Source organism: Nuphar pumila, chromosome 16, assembly GCF_984573655.1.
Source record: "Nuphar pumila chromosome 16, dmNupPumi1.hap1.1, whole genome shotgun sequence".
Lineage (NCBI taxonomy): Eukaryota > Viridiplantae > Streptophyta > Magnoliopsida > Nymphaeales > Nymphaeaceae > Nuphar > Nuphar pumila.
In genome coordinates, this window is record NC_143264.1 from 82,908,077 (window position 1) to 82,924,806 (window position 16,730).

General features: G+C 40.2%; 1 pseudogene; it reads right to left on the bottom strand.

The window, feature by feature from the left end:
* The window catches only part of LOC149813869 (metalloendoproteinase 4-MMP pseudogene), a 33,148-nt pseudogene extending 17,132 nt beyond the window's left edge, over positions 1-16,016 (bottom strand).
* Positions 16,017-16,730: the final 714 nt, after the last annotated feature.

The window sequence follows — 16,730 nt, forward strand, 5'->3', positions numbered from 1 at the left end:
TCGGATGGCACCGGCAGAGTTGGAAGAACTGAAGAAGCAGTTGCAAGAGCTGATGGAGCGTGGTTTTGTACGACCGAGCATGTCTCCATGGGGAGCACCGGTCCTGTTCGTGAAAAAGAAGGACGGGTCTATGAGACTATGCATAGACTATAGAATGTTGAACCAAGCAACAGTGAAGAATAAATATCCTCTACCCCGTATTGAGGACTTATTTGATCAATTGAAAAGAGCAAAGGTCTTTTCTAAAATTGATTTGAGGTCAGGTTTCCATCAGTTGAGAATAAAGGATGAAGATATCCCAAAATCAGCATTTCGGACCAGATATGGGCATTTTGAATTTGTGGTGATGCCATTTGGACTCACGAATGCCCCAGCGGCATTCATGGACCTGATGAATCGGGTATTCAGGCCATACTTAGACTCATTCGTCATTATCTTCATCGATGACATACTGATATATACAGAAAATAAGAAGGAACACAAAGAACATTTGAAAATCGTCTTAGAAACCCTCCAGACACATCAGTTATATGCCAAGTTCTCGAAATGCGAATTCTGGCTTGAAGAAGTCATGTTCCTTGGACATGTGATCTCGAAAGATGGAGTTTCAGTAGATCCTGCCAAAGTCGAAGCTGTGATGAATTGGTCACAACCAAAGAATGTTAGTGAAATTTGAAGCTTCCTAGGATTAGCTGGCTACTATCGGCGATTCATTCAAGACTTCTCCCGAATCGCAATGCCAATGACAAAGCTTCTACGAAAAGGGGTAAAGTTTGAATGAAATGAGAAGAGTGAAGAAAGCTTTCAAACCCTTAAAGCTAAGCTTACTACGGCTTCAGTGTTAGCCTTACCGTCTGGAAGCGGAGGATTCGTGGTGTACACATACGCTTCTGGTACTGGACTGGGGTGTGTACTGATGCAGCATGGCAAAGTCATTGCCTATGCATCACGACAACTGAAGATTCATGAGAGGAATTACCCCACTCACGACCTGGAGTTGGCGGCCGTGGTTTTTGCTTTAAAGGTTTGGAGACATTATCTATACGGAAAGCAGTTCGAAGTCTTCACTGATCATAAAAGTTTGAAGTACCTGTTTTCTCAGAAGGAACTCAATATGCGACAAAGAAGGTGGCTCGAGTTTATCAAGGACTACGAGTTTACAATCTCGTACCATCCCGGAAAGGCAAATGTTGTTGCGGATGCCCTTAGTCGCAAGGCTGGGGAAAATTTATCTAGCCTGATAAGTCTTGGTTGGAAGATGATTTCTGAGTTCACAGAATGGAGACCTTTCTCCGATGATCAAGGCATACTTAGGCTGTCTAGCCTGATGGTACAATCAGAACTACAAGAGCGGATCAGGATTAAGCAAAAAGAAGATTCGCAGTACGGGAAGATGGAGACGTTGGCATTGCAAGAAGACACTGCTTTCCAGCGCAAAGAGGATGGAAGTATATGGTTTAAGGATCGACTATGGGTACCGAGTGACCCAAAGACCAGAGAAGAGTTATTGGAAGAGGCACATAAGAGCAAGTATACTATTCACCCGGGCAGTACCAAGAAGTTCAAAGATCTTCAATACAGGTACTGGTGGAATGGTATGAAGCGCGATGTTGCAAGGTAACCAATTCACGAGAAAAAATTATGTGTTTTAATTAGGTTGTTCTTTCTATGATATAAGATCGGAATTATGCTAATTTTTGCTATCATTCTAGATATGTCGCAAAGTGCTTGACATGTCAACAAATCAAAATCGAGCATCAAAGGCCAGGAGGAACGATGCAGCTGATGGAAATTCTTCAATGGAAATGGGAACATATCACGATGGATTTCGTGATGGGGTTACCACGAACCCGAAAGAACCATGACTCTATTTGGGTAGTGGTTGACCGACTTACTAAGTCAGCACACTTCCTACCGATGAGAAAGGGTCAGTCACTGGAGAGCCTGACTAATCTGTATATCCAGGAGATAGTGCGACTACATGGGGTGCCAGTCTCGATTATTTCTGATAGAGACCCTCGGTTTACCTCACGACTGTGGGGGCAATTACAAAAGGCATTGGGGACTAAGTTAAAGTTCAGCACTGCCTTTCATCCACAAACCGACGGACAGTCAGAAAGGACCATACAGACACTGGAGGACATGCTTCGTGCCTGTATGTTGGATTGGAAAGGCGAATGGGACACTCACGTGGTACTAGCAGAATTCGCCTACAACAATAGCTACCATGCGAGTATTGGCATGGCGCCTTTCGAAGCACTATATGGGCGGCCTTGTAGGTCACCAGTATATTGGGATGAAGTTGGCGAAAGAACAGTTGAGTCGTCAATGGTACTTCAACATTACACTGAACAAATACAGAAGATACGAGATCGACTTAAAGCAGCACAGAGTCGACAGAAAAGTTATGCGGATCAGAGACGCAGAGAGCTTAGTTTCGAAGTGGGAGATGCAGTGTTTGTCAAAGTATCGCCGACCAAGAGCGTTTTCAGATTCGGAAAGAAGGGAAAGTTGAGTCCTAGATATGTCAGACATTTCCCAATATTAGAGCGGATCAGTGAAACGGCTTATCGAGTTGAGCTACCATCTCAACTTGCCAAGATTCATAATGTATTTCACGTATCGATGTTGAGAAAATACATTCAAGATCCATCACACGTGATTCAGTTTGAGGACATTAGTGTGCAAGAAGATCTGACCGTAGAAGAGAGACCGGTCGAAATCGTAGATCGCAGTGAGCGGGTGATGCGAAACAAGATCATCCCATTAGTCAAAGTGAGATGGAGACATCATGGCTTAGAAGAATGCACGTGGGAACCGGAAGCAGCAATGAAGGACAAATACCCACAATTGTTTGATTGATATGTATTACAAATTTCGCGGACGAAATTTCTTTTTAGAGGGGAAGGATGTAAAACCCGTGAAATTTATGAAATTCTAAATGAAAAAAAGGGAGCAGTTATGTGAAATAGGAAGATTTTAAGTTAGGCAGTACAATTTTTTTATGACTTGTGGTTTCTAGAACGAAACCTGTAACAAACTCTCAAAGGTGGTATTTGGATCTGGATCTTGGCAAGATCTGATAATCCGACCCGATTCACAAGACCCAATGATAAATTAAATGGTTTCGGGATAATAGCGTGAGATCCGAAACACATTTAAGGTAAGAGAGGGCAAGTTTAAAAACCAACGGGTGAAAAATCCACTTGAAAATGGAAGAAATCCATCAACAAGGAAATACGTCCAAATTTGACATAAAAAAAATTTTCTTGCAATAGTAAACACCAAGTGATGATGTGGTGTAGTGGTAGGACGCACGGTTGTGTGGAGCCACAACTCAAGTTCAAAACCCCGGAGCGCCCACGCAGAAGTGAAAAACATTATTTTTTTATGAAATCCGGAATGAAACTTAAAAGGGTTAAATAAAATTTAATTCATACACATTGCAATTGAAAACAACATAGCATAAGTGGTGGGGTAGTTGCCCTTTTGGTGGAAGACCTTGGTTCAAAACCCCCTGTGCATGGATTTTTCCTTTTTGCACAAAAAGGGGATGATGTTGACAAAAAAAAACTCTATTTCATAACCATCTCCCACAAAAAACGTGTGGGAGTGTTTTTAGGTTCTCTTTTTTTCAAGAAACAAGGAAAAATCCCACCAAATGAGGGAGGGTACCAATAAAGAAGAAAAAATGGAGGTTGTAGGGACTTGTGCAAAGGAGAGGAGTGGGTAGATTTGAAATTTCTAGCCCCACTAAAAAGGTGGGCTGGAAGTTAGGTTTTTGAAAAACCAATACTCCCCTTAGTGAGGAGGGAAGGAGTTAAAGAGGAGGGGGAAAACGTGTAGCATTTCTCTCTCTCTCTCTCTCTCTCTCTCTCTCTCTCTCTCTCTCTCTCTCTCTCTCTCTCCACCCATCTTCTCTTCCACCGTGGTGGTCGGCCATTGTAGCTGGACGTGTCGACCTCCCCTGCTGATCGTGTGGACTCCATCGCGGAAGTGGTGTGCGGCTCCAACGAAGGAAGAAAGTGGTGCAGCAGTGCCGTTGTGAGATTCCAACAAGAGGTAAGGGGTGTTATGCTTATATGTTGTATTCCTTGTCGTGTGGTACGATTATGAGGCTGGTGTTCACCAAAACCCAGTATGAAACCATACCCACCGTGGTTAGTTATGAGTTTTCAACCCAGCATGGTTGAACACAGGTGCTATATAACACATATAAAGTTATGCATAGATGTATATAGATATACCTATATAGGTATGTTTATATATGTATCTGGATAGTTATTAAATGCTCTCTCTTTCGGTTAATTAAGGCTGTATAATATTTATTATATTGGTTCTGTGATTAGTGCATTGTGTCTATTTTGTAAGGATATACAAAGATAAGTTCTCGATTTTCTCCGGTGTGAATGGTCATTGGTGAAGACTTGAGTTTCTTTACAAAACGTTAAATCTGTTATGAGAATGGTCATGAAAGACCTGAGTTTTCTTTACAAAATGTTAAATCTGTTATGTGAATGGTCATGCGTGAAAGACCTGAGTTTTATGCACAAAACGTTAAATCTGTTATGTGAATACCTGAGTTTGTTTTTTTTTTCTCACAAACATTAATGCTGTTATGTAAAGGGTCATGCGTGAAGACCTCAATTTGTTTTTTTTACAAACATTAATGTTGTTATGTAATGGGTCATGCGTGAAGACCTGAATTTTTTTTTACAAACTTTAAAACTGTTATGAAAAGGGTCATGCGTGAAGACCTGAGTTGTTTTAAAAAAAAATATTTGTTAAATCTGTTAGGTGGATGGTGGTTAGTTAAAATCTGGAAGATAAAAAAAAAAAACCACAGTCAAAGTGTTGGCAACCAAACATTTTTTTTGTATTAAGTCCATGAATAGGGATCTGTGTTTTATTTTTTTTACCATTATTTGAAAACTGGAAAAAAATATATATATATATATATGCGTGGTCTTTTCCTCATTGAATCAATATTATTCTTTTTGTTTATTGCATCTCAAGCATATTAGTTTATGACTATATTCTTTGTTTACCCATGGTCAAAAAAAAATTATTATTATTCTGTATGTATTTTATACGCCCCTAACAGAAATTTTCATAAAGCGCTTACATATTATAATATGAACAAGAGGAATGAGCTTTTTACTTAGAAATCCTTTAGGTTTACGTGGTTTTAATTTTTACAACAGTCATTAGTTGATAATCAGACTGTGTGCATTTCTTTTATGGAACGCATTTGCTCTCACGTATATACATATATATATATATATATATATATATATATATATATATATATATATATATATATATATATATATATATATATATATATATATATAAAACACGTAGATTTGTGTTGTGACCATGTATGGCCCTGCTATACATTCACACACGGGGCTGAGGAGCTGTGGTGAGTAGGCTGCAAATGGACCACACCTGTTGGGTGATCATATGACGTCGACACAGCGTGTTCGGCTGATCGAAACCGTGAATTATCACTTTGGTGATGCTGGCCTATCCAGCATATAGCTGGATCAACAACCCGTTAATGTTGCTTCCGGCTGAATGTCAGAGTTGTGTTTGGAACTCCATGTGAGTTTGCCAAAAACCACAGTACCCGTGCATGGGTTTGGCAAAAGACGGCTTGACCTTGGTTTTTGTTTTAGGTTGCACCATTGCTGCGGACCACGATGACCTGGTGGTCGTTGTACTCACGGGATGTGGTTAGTCATTTTCGCAACCCAATCGACCCACTTTAACCAAGTGGAAGTGTGTACACCAGGTTTGGGCGACAGTTGTGGCGAGGGCCACAATGGCACCAATAAGTCAAAATGTAAAGCGCATAAGGAGGGACAACAATGCTTGCCACCGATATGTTGTTATTTTAGGGTACAAAAGAGTACACCATAAAATTAAATTGTTGAACGTGGGTTTTCGGGCCAAGCCGATCCCAAGGAAACTTCACTCATTGGTGGTGCGTATGTCACCCAGACTATAAAATGCATACAATTGGTGTGAACCCCGTGGCGGGTTTGGGATTTTTGGAAAATTCACTGTGGTGCGATGACTCGCACAGGAGAAACAAACAAAAGAATGTAAAACATCAAATCACATGGTTCTGGGTATACCTGGCAGAAGGTATATGTTACCGGACCCCTCGTAGTGCGATAGCTCGCACTTGGTTATAAAGAAAATGTAAAATAAAATATAAAACCTTTGAGACTCTAGGTATACCTGAAAGATGGTATATGTTACCGGATTCTCTGGGCTCTAGGTACACCTGAAAGATGGTGTATGTTATTGGACCCATGGTCTACCTTAGAGAGGGTAGGTGGTACAAGCTTCGTGGACATTCTTGTTTTCGTGAGAGCTAGGCGTCTCACCAGGTCCCTAGTCCACGAAGTTAGGGGACCAGGACTACCAGTGCGTCCTAGGTGGTAGATCCAAGTCTTCTGCAGAAGTACAGGGTGCATCCTAATTATTGTTCTAGCCACTGGGGAGTTCTCTCTCGGTCATTGACCGTCCCCTTTGGATATCCGTACGGCTAGTCATACGGGTCATTAAATAATAGACCCCCGTATGGTCTCGGTCCGCTACGAGGTCTATGCCTGTGCGTACCCACAGGGTAAGAGTAAGATAAACATTAAATAATTTAAGTTAAATGAAATACTCATTCTTGGAGAATCGTGAACTGTCGTTATGACTTTTGCAAAACTTGTAGAATCTACAGCTTATGCTAATGTGAATAAATGTAACTTTAGTTCAGTTATCTGTTGCACTGTATCAACGATTAGAAAGCATAATCATTTTCTTAGAATGATATAAATTTCCATGCTGGTTATATCTATAGTTGTTGCACATATTTGTACACATGACACTGAGCACCACATATAAATATAATGCTTCTTACGCAGACAGGGGAGTCTGACCCTTCTGCTTTAAATGTTTTTCAGGTAGTAATCAAATCGGAGCATCGTTGGCGTCGCGTATGGAAGTAGTCAAGAAATCTCAGTTTTTCGGTGTTTACTGTTCGAACTCTGATTAGTAGATTTACATTTCTGTTATGGAATGTAATTAATGACATTAATGTTTCAATTAATGAATGGTATGTTTAGTACTTCTCTGTTTTACCCTGTAATGCACCCGACTTGTGTTTTTCGCATTTCCGCTATTTCAAAAAAAAATTTACTCTAAAATTTTTACTATAAAAAGTCGGGGCGTTACAGCTTAGGCATGTTAAAAATTACCTTTATGAATAAGTTGGTCTCTCACCTATTCTATTGGTCCTTTAATATTGTTATTCTTCTATTCTCTCTAACCCATATGAGAGATCCTTTATGCAAAATCAACAATATACAAAGCCATAGAGAATCAAATTCATATACACAAATGTGATCATTTAATGTATTGTCATACATCAAAAGGAATAAAAAAGACCCATCCCCTTTACATGTTGGGAATATAATCCCGGTGCTAGCCCTTTAGTAAGGGGATCCGTAGTCATTTCCTTTGTCCCAATTGTATCAATACATACCAAATGATTCTTAGCCATTTCTTTAACAACAAAATATTTTAACTCCATGTGTCGACACGATGTTGAGCTCTTGTTGTTATTTGAAAAGGACACGACTGCTTCATTATCATAAAAGATCTTTAGTGGTCTCTCCATAGAGTCCACAATACCAAGACCTATAATGAAGTTTCTTATCTAAATGGCTTGTGACGAAGTCTCGTATAGAGCAATAAATTCTGCCTCCATGGTATGAGCAGCAGTGGTAGACTGTTTTCCACTTCTCCATGAGACAGCATCACCCGCTAGTAGGAAAATGTATCCAGTAGTGGATTTTCTACTGTCAATACACTCATCTAAGTCTGCATCACAGTATCCAACGACCTCTAGGTGGTCAGCTTTATTGTAGGTCAATATGTAGTCTTTTGTTCCTTGTAAATAGCACATGACCTTCTTCACTGCCTTCAGTGCGCAATATCTGGATTTGACTGATATCTACCAAGCATTCCCACAACAAATGTTATATCAGGTCGAGTGCAGGTCTGCGCGTAATGCAAACTTTCAACTGTTGAAGCATATACAACAACATCCATCTGAGTTTTCACTATATCAACTTGAGGACAGTTCTTTAAGCTCAATTTATCCCCTTTCACTATAGATGCTGAACTAGGAGAACAATTCTTCATCCCATATCTTTTAAGAACCTTAATGATATAGGATTTCTGAGATAGGCGAAGGACACCCTTAGTTATGTTGCGACAGTTCACGGTTTCAAGGACATAAGTGGCCTCACCCATGTCCTTCATATCGAAATGAGATTTTGAAAATCTTTTGTTTCATGTAATAGACTCAAATTATTAGTTGCAAGAAGAATATCGTCAACATATAAAACCAAAATTATGAACTTACTCTCACTAGTCTTAATGTAAATACACTGATCAATAATGTTTTCAGTAAATCTAAAGTTCATAATTACCTGATTGAACTTCTTCTACCACTGGCGGGAGGCCTGTTTAAGTCCATAAATTAACTTATTCAATTTACAAACTAAGTTATTCGAGTCATCTATACTGAAACTAGGAGGTTGTTGCATGTATACCTCCTCATCTAGATCCTCATTCAATAAGGCAGTTTTCACATCCATTTGATGTAGCTCTAAATCAAAATAAGCTACGAGGATCACGATTATCCTCAATGATTCTTTAGTTGTGGCAGGAGAAAAAGTCTCATTATAATCAATGCCCTCTATTTGTGTGAAACATTTTGAAATAAGCCTAGCCTTATACCACTCCACGTGACCTTTAGAGTCTATTTTGGTCTTATAAACCCATTAATAACCAACAGGTCTAACTCCATCAAGTCGAGGTACAAGATCTCACACTTGGTTCTTTGTCATAGAATCAAGCTCTTTGATCTTTCACTTTCAATGGCTTCTCCAAATGTGAAGAGATCTTCATCAATGTCTATGAAATCATTTGACTCTTGTAAATACACCGCATAGTCGGGATGGATTGCAAATTTTCTGATTCTGGTGGACCTCCATACAGGTGCTACAGGTGGTTCAAAATGAGCATCTGTATCCTGTTGTTGTATATCCTTATTAACAACTAGAACTAGTTGGGATTGATGTTCATTGACGAGACTTTCTCTTACATTACCCGAAGGGACAATGATAGAAAAAATCGAGTCTTTATCCTTAGCAGGTGTGAAACCTGAATCCTGCATTTCCTTAAAATCAATATTTTGAGATGCATCTATCCCAACAGAACCATTTTCAAGAAATCTTGCTTTATCTGTAGTGTATGAGATAGAAAAATAAAACATAAAGCCTTTTGACTTTTCTGGATAACCAATGAAGAAACCACTAGTTGTCCTAGGATCAAAAGCTTTTATATATGGGTTATACAATTTAGCTTCTGTCGGACATCCTCATATGCGTATATATGATAAACAAGGTTTCTTATCTGTTCATAACTCGTAAGGAGTCTTTTGAACAACATTCGTAGGAACCTTATTCAAAATATGCACGGTTGTCCTAAGAGCTTCACACCACAAGGTCAAAGAAAGGTTTGAGTGATTCAACATCGCTCAAACCATTTCTTTAAGCGTACAATTTCTCCTTTTAGCTACATTATTCTGGTAAGCACTATCAGGCATGGTATACTGAGGTACAATGCCTTTCTCTTTTAAAAACTGCGCTAATGGACCTTTCTTTTTTTCCCCATCTCAGTGAAACGACCATAATATTTTCCACCTCTATTAGACTTGACAATCTTAATAACTTCACCGGTTTGTTTCTCTACATCTTTCTTGAAGTCCTTAAAAAACTGAAAGACCTCTGATTTTTCAGATAATAAGTAGAGATACATATACTGTAAGTAATCGTCTATAAAGGTGACAAAATACCTTTCACCCGTATAACACGATGAAAAAGGGTCGCACACATCCGTATGCACTATCTTCAACCTTTCATTGCTGCGTTTGGAATCTTTCTTATACGTGTAAGACTGCTTAGCCTTTATGCAGTCAACACATGGCTCTATATTTGTAAAATCAAGGGATCCGAGGATTCCCTCTTTCATGAGTCATTGAACTCTCTCTTTCGAGATATGTCCTAACCTCCGATGCCAAAGGAGATAGGATTGATCATCCTTTAGGCCACGTTTATTGTCAATCATTGTGTTCTAAATGGAGTGAGAATCTCAAATTTGGAATTTGGTTCTTAGTCGATACAAATCATCACACATATATGCAAAACCTATATTTATTGAATTTTTCATAATAATAAGCTTAGAATTTTTAAATTTAAATACAAAGCCAAACTTATCAAGTTTTGAAATTGAAATCAGGTTCTGACTATAGGATGAAACATAGAATGTATCGACCAAATCCAATATAAATCCTGACTCCAACAAAATTCTGCAGGTCTCAACGTTCTTGACATGCAAACGCATCTTATTTCCTGAGAAGATGCTTCTTTCATGCTCTGTTGGTTCCCTCTTGTTCAGAAATGCCTGCAAAGAGTTGGTAATGTGTACCGTGGCACCAGAATCAATCCACCAACTATGCAATGAAATATGGATTAAATTGCACTCATGAGAAACGAATGACTTATTAACTTTATTTTTGAGTCACTTCTTATACTTCAAACAGTCCACCTTTCTATGCCTCTTCTTCTTGCAGAAGAAGCCCTTTATAGAAGAGCCTCCTGACTGGGATTTAGCTTTCGCATGATAGTTTCAACTCTCCCCAGTGGCTTTTTTCTGATTCTTCTTTTTGAATGAGCTTTTCTTTAGCCTCGACCTCTGCTTATTCTTATGAAAGGCCATATGTGCACTTGGCACCCTCTCACCCTTCAATCTCTCATCTTTTTCAACACACTTGGCCAAGAGGTCATTAAAAGACCACCCATCATTATGTATGTTGTAGGAGATTTTGAATGGTCCATACTCAGTAGGTAATGAGGTTAAGATCAGATGGACCAAGGAGTCAGAGATGACGAACTTCATGTCATTTAATTGAGTCACAATATTTCTCATTTCCAAAATGTGTTGTCGGATGTGATTGTCACCAGCATATTTCATAGACACCAATTTGGACATGAGCGTACTGGTCCTTGTCTTACTAGAAGTGACAAATTGAGCCTCAATGGCTCCCAAAAATTTCTTCATTATCCTGTAGTGAGGAATGACGCCTCGAATATTCTTAGCCACCCGAGATTGCAAAAGCAATAGGCTAAGTCTGTTCGAGCACTCCCACTTCTCAGAGGTAACCTTCTGATCAGCTGTACTTTGCTCTGTAAGAGCGGAATGTTCATCAATTCTAAGGGCCAGATATAAATCCATATAGCCGAAAGTGAATAATATGATTTCTTTCCAATCTGAAAAGTTAGATCCGTCTAAAAGGAAGATATTACTAGAACCGTCGATAAGGAAAGAACCTGATAAAATAATGAACAAAAATGGAAAGACATCACTATTATTGCTCAGACGAGACTCATGTTGAAAAGGTAAAAGTGAGACCCTTTATTCACCTTTTCTGAGACAAGCATAGTTGAGTCATTATTGTTCCACTTTGGTGAAAATGACAATACTCATAGTTGCTTCATCTCTTCAATTCTCAAGGAATTAACTTCAGCTGGTGAAACTAGCATATCATGTATCAAGAGGCAATTCAACAATATATATTTGGGTACGAACATGCTTTGTGGGCTGAAATACACATCTACTATCACACCCTGTGTAAATTTGGAACACAACGACCTACCTTTGGGTAGAATCGATGTTTCATAAATTCACATAGAATCATAATAACGAATCTTGATACGGTTCAAAGAATCTTTAATCAACACGACTCAGATCACTTTGGTGATTATATGAATCGGTCAATCAAGATCTTTTATAGAAAACCTATTTGTATTATGGAGCACGCTCATGCACACATTTTAATGCATGTATATTCATGACATAATACAAGTTCATGCTTCAACTAATATACATAAACTAACTTCCATGAATTTAGTTATAATTCATGCTTAAAACCATCATGCACAACTTAATCAACATAAAATACATGAATTTACATGCATAAGTCATGCATTATTTAAAATAAATATTTTATAAAGCATGAAAAATAGCAAAAACATGCTCATATGGGTAAAACCCAGGGTTCTCAAGTAGGAACCGACCTGAAAATACTCTGAACCGGTCTGAAACAGCCATGAACCAGTCATCTAAGGGTCTGAACCGGTTCTGAACCTTATGAACCGGTACCAAATATGAACAAAAGTTCATAAAACCCTATAATCGTATGTCAAAATCCCTGTATCTCCTTATATTTATGAAAACAAGGTCTTAGCATCTTAGAACCGATGAAAAACTAGAAGAAACTGGTCAAAAACGGCTCTGAACCGGTCCCGAAAAGAGCCAGATCAGGTTCCTAGTCTGGTTCAGTCCAAATAGTATCTGGATCCTGTTAAACATGGATCCGAACCGGTTCAAATGGGATCTGGGTCTAACCCGACCCGTACTAGACATGGGTCGGTCCCGATCTGAACTATATCCGGATCGGATCCGATCGAAACAAGACTCGGGTTGGACCCGGTCCTAACTGGACCCGGGTAAAAAATGTCCCGGTTCTTACCCGATTCAAAATAGACCCAGGTCTGACCTGATACTTAACAGGACTCGGGTCTAACCCGATACTAAATGGACCCGGGTCTAACCCGGTTTGATTGGGGCCATGCTGGACATGAACGTTTTTCTCATGCCGACATCGTGGCCATCCTATATATTTGCATTTTAATAAGCTCAAAAGTCAACAAAACCACATGGCATTCATCCAAAATGCAAACAGACGGTCACGATGTCGGCATGAGCAAAAACGCTCATGTTCAGCATGACCTGATCTGATTCCCTATAGAAGAGAGGAAAACCAGATGAGGCCCAAAAAACATCACGTGTTCCACCTCTAAAAGCTACGGACCTATGGGGCAGTGGGGCTTGATCCGATGTCCTCATATTGTAGGGATTCGACCGCTTCGTACCGTATTAACCCAAAATCAATATGAATGAGTTAATTCAGCTTATTTTTATTTTCATTTAAAAATGGCTAAAAATAATTTTTAATTTATTTTAATATTTTCCTAACACGTCAATTTTTTTATATTTAGACATAACCCCTAGGACCAAAGACCGAGCCGTGCTGCCTTTGTCTTCCCTGACAGCCTAAAACTACGTAGGGCTTAACCCTTGCTCCCAGAAAGTCACCATGCTTCTCCTTCCGCAAGGGAGTGACGCTCATAGGATTTGAACCTAGACCACATGCCTTGGGGCCTAGGTCCCAACACACGTCATCTGCTGGTTAAAATTTGTCCGATTCAACTTCATTCCGTTTAGAATTGAAATCGGCCAATTGCATGAATCGTTTTGCAAATCGATTCAGGGTCCGATACGATTCTGACAACATTGGTCTCATGATTCGTTCTTTAAAATACCAGTTTTGCATTTATTTCAAAAATCACTAGCTACAATATGTTCAGCGATTATTGCAAATATGCCCTTGGCTTGGGGGCACGGCCGGGCACGTTTTGGGTGAACGAGTCGTGTCCTACATGCGTGTGCATCCATGACTCCACCAATCACTTTCATCGTGTGCATGCATTATTCAACCATGACGTATGTAATGCAAAACAAATTGCATGAAATGCCAATCCAATCAGTCCCCACTCAATGTTGTCAGAATTGTGTCGTATCGGACCCTGAATCGATTCTCAAAACTTCTCAACGAATCGGCCAATTCTGATTCTGAACAGAATTGAGCTGAATTGGCCATTTTTTAATCAGCTGATGGCACGTGTCAGGAAAATATTAAAATAAAATTTAAAAATTAAAACCTTTTTTAAAATTATTTAAAAAATAAGCCGATTCAACTCATTTTATATTGGTTTTTTGTCCATACGATACGATACGATAAGAATGGGGCCATTCCCAAGTAACGATACTGACAACACTGGTCCCACTAGTATTTTGCATTAAAATTGGGCCTCGCGATTATATCATGTTAACCATTAAAAATGGGGTGTCATACTTTCTTATGAGAACGGCGTACTTTCCTAAGAAAATGACAAGGCGGCTTGGCATTTGTCTTTAGCAATTTTTGGGATAACCTTCCCTCCTTACAATCATTCGATACTTATTATTTTTTAAATTACGCAATTTCTAGAAATTGGTAGCTTTAAACAATAAAAAATAAAACTCAGAAAATAAGGCAAAAAATATATCTTGTCAATCCAACGGCTGTGATTGTTGCTTTGGTGTCCTCTCCCTTCTAGTTCGAACTAACTTTCTCAGGCTCCACTTCTAGAAGCAACACAATGCATATCAGTTCCTCCCAAAACAATCCAATGCCACAAAACTTGGTATGGTCAATTTATCAGAGAGGGAAAATATCACGATAAATTATATTTTCTAGGGAAAACCTTGCGAAAATATCGCCATATAAAAAATTAGAAGTAGAAAGATTTTGAAAATGTTTAAATAGAACATATAGCAGCATAAAATATTTAAGAAGTGTTATTATCATGTCAATAATGTAATAAAAATCTTGATATTTTGGAAAAAAAAATGGTGGTGTTTTTTTGCAAATATATATAACAATTTTTTCTGGCGATAGGCGTTTGATTTGCATCTTTGTAATTAAGAAAGAGAAGAGCACAAAGTATCCTTGAATCTACACCTATGATTATGACACGTATATCGTAATAAACTTACAGTAAACTTGATTTACGAACCAAAGAAAGACAAAATCAAATCAAATCAAATATTTTTTTTTTAAAGGCAAGCTGGGGTTAGTCCGACCCCTACCAGTTATACAAATATACTATCGGGTTTTGAAGGTGATCGTGCACTAACTGCACCTACCAGATAAGCGGAGCCCCCCGTTGGTAAAATCAAAGTTACACAAAGAATATGTAAAAAAAAAAAAAAAAGAGGAGAAAAAAGAGAGACCCTCTATGATATTTGGCAGCGCTGCTCAAGTCAACTCGCTGTCCTCCCTGGTCAACGGTTTGGATGGAGGCCGGGTCGAAATTGGGGTTTGACCCGTACAGGTATTGCACGCCATCGACGTCATCGAGGGTGAGATCCGTCCTTTTAGTCCTCGGGAACAGGCTCGGGTACATAACGGCCTCCCGGACGGAGGTGTGGCCCAGACCTAGCAGGTGCCCGATCTCGTGCAGGACCACCGATTCCAGATCCACGGCCACCCTGGACTTCTGTGCCCGGAAATCGATGGCCCACGTCTCGGCCCGGTCTAGGTGCAGCCTGCCGCTCTCCGGTGAGAACGCGTGCGCCAGCACCCCAAGCACCCCATCGAATGGCTCCCGGTCCCCGTGGTCCCCATCGTAGAACCCGATCCGGATATCCGCTTCCTCCCGGTATGGGGTCTCCGTGAAGTTGATCGGGATCGCGGCGGACCACTTGGCGAACGCCCGTGAGAGCACTGCCTGGATATCGGTGAGCGCCACGTAATCAGTTGTGGCCGTCGGCGAGATCCAGTAGGCTAAATGGGTCCGACCCGGAGGCCATCTGGGCCGGCCCGGGAAGTAGACGTATCGTCGCGGCAGGTCCGATCCGCCCATGTCGTGGCTGTCGTGGACCCCACACCTAGGGGCGGCCATCTGAGACAGGGTGGGCCCGTCCAGGGCGCCGGTGACTGGCAGGCCGAGCTTGGTCTGGTACCGCCGGAGGGAAGCCTCGAGACTTGCGTCGTACCCATCGGAGAAATTGAAATCTGATGCCGGAAAGTAACCGAACTTCTGGAGGTAGCGCTTGATTTTGGACATGCCGGCGACGTGGCTGCCACGTGGTGCACCCTGGAACCGCCGGAGATCGCCCCATGCGTATCTAAGACTGCTGGCGGTGGTATTTTCCGGTGAGGAGAGAGAGGAAAAGGGGAGTAGGGAGAGAGAGAGTACAGCAAAGAGAAGCATGATTGTTTGTGTTTTTTCTGATGCTTGTTAAACAGCGTAACCGTGTGGCTAAAAAACACTCTCGGTTGACGTACCCAAGTGAAGAACATGAGAGAGAGAGAGAGAGGTTGTTCAGCTAACTGGTTAAAAATAATCATACAAAACTTAGTGTCCAATATGAATTGGAGGGTTCATGAGTCATGAGTAGGGTTGTCAACGGGTCGGGTTTACCCAGACCAGACCCTAACCAAATCATATATGGTCCGGGTATGGTGATAAATAATAAGACCCAGGTCCGATTAATACATGGAGCCGGGTATAATTTGTGAAATTTTATACCATACCCAGAACCGGACCCGAGCCAAACATATATGGTCCGGGTATGGTGATAAATAATAAGACCTGGGTACTATTAATACATGCACCCGGGTATAATTTGTGAAATTTTATACCAGGCCCGGACCCGACCCAGTTCCGATTTTCAATGTAAAAATGATAAAAAATACTGTTTTACCGGGTATGGTTGGGGTCTGGTTCATGTAGTTCTTATCGGGTCCGGGTATGATTTTTATTATAGTGAGCCCGATTAGACCCATGTTCAGACCCGATACCATACCCAAAAATAAAGTCCAAGCCGAGTTTACCTGGGTCCTAAACAAACCTATCCGGTTGACACCCCTAATCATGAGTAACAAAGGACTCATAAGATGTAACCTATTTGGAGTTTTCTATTGT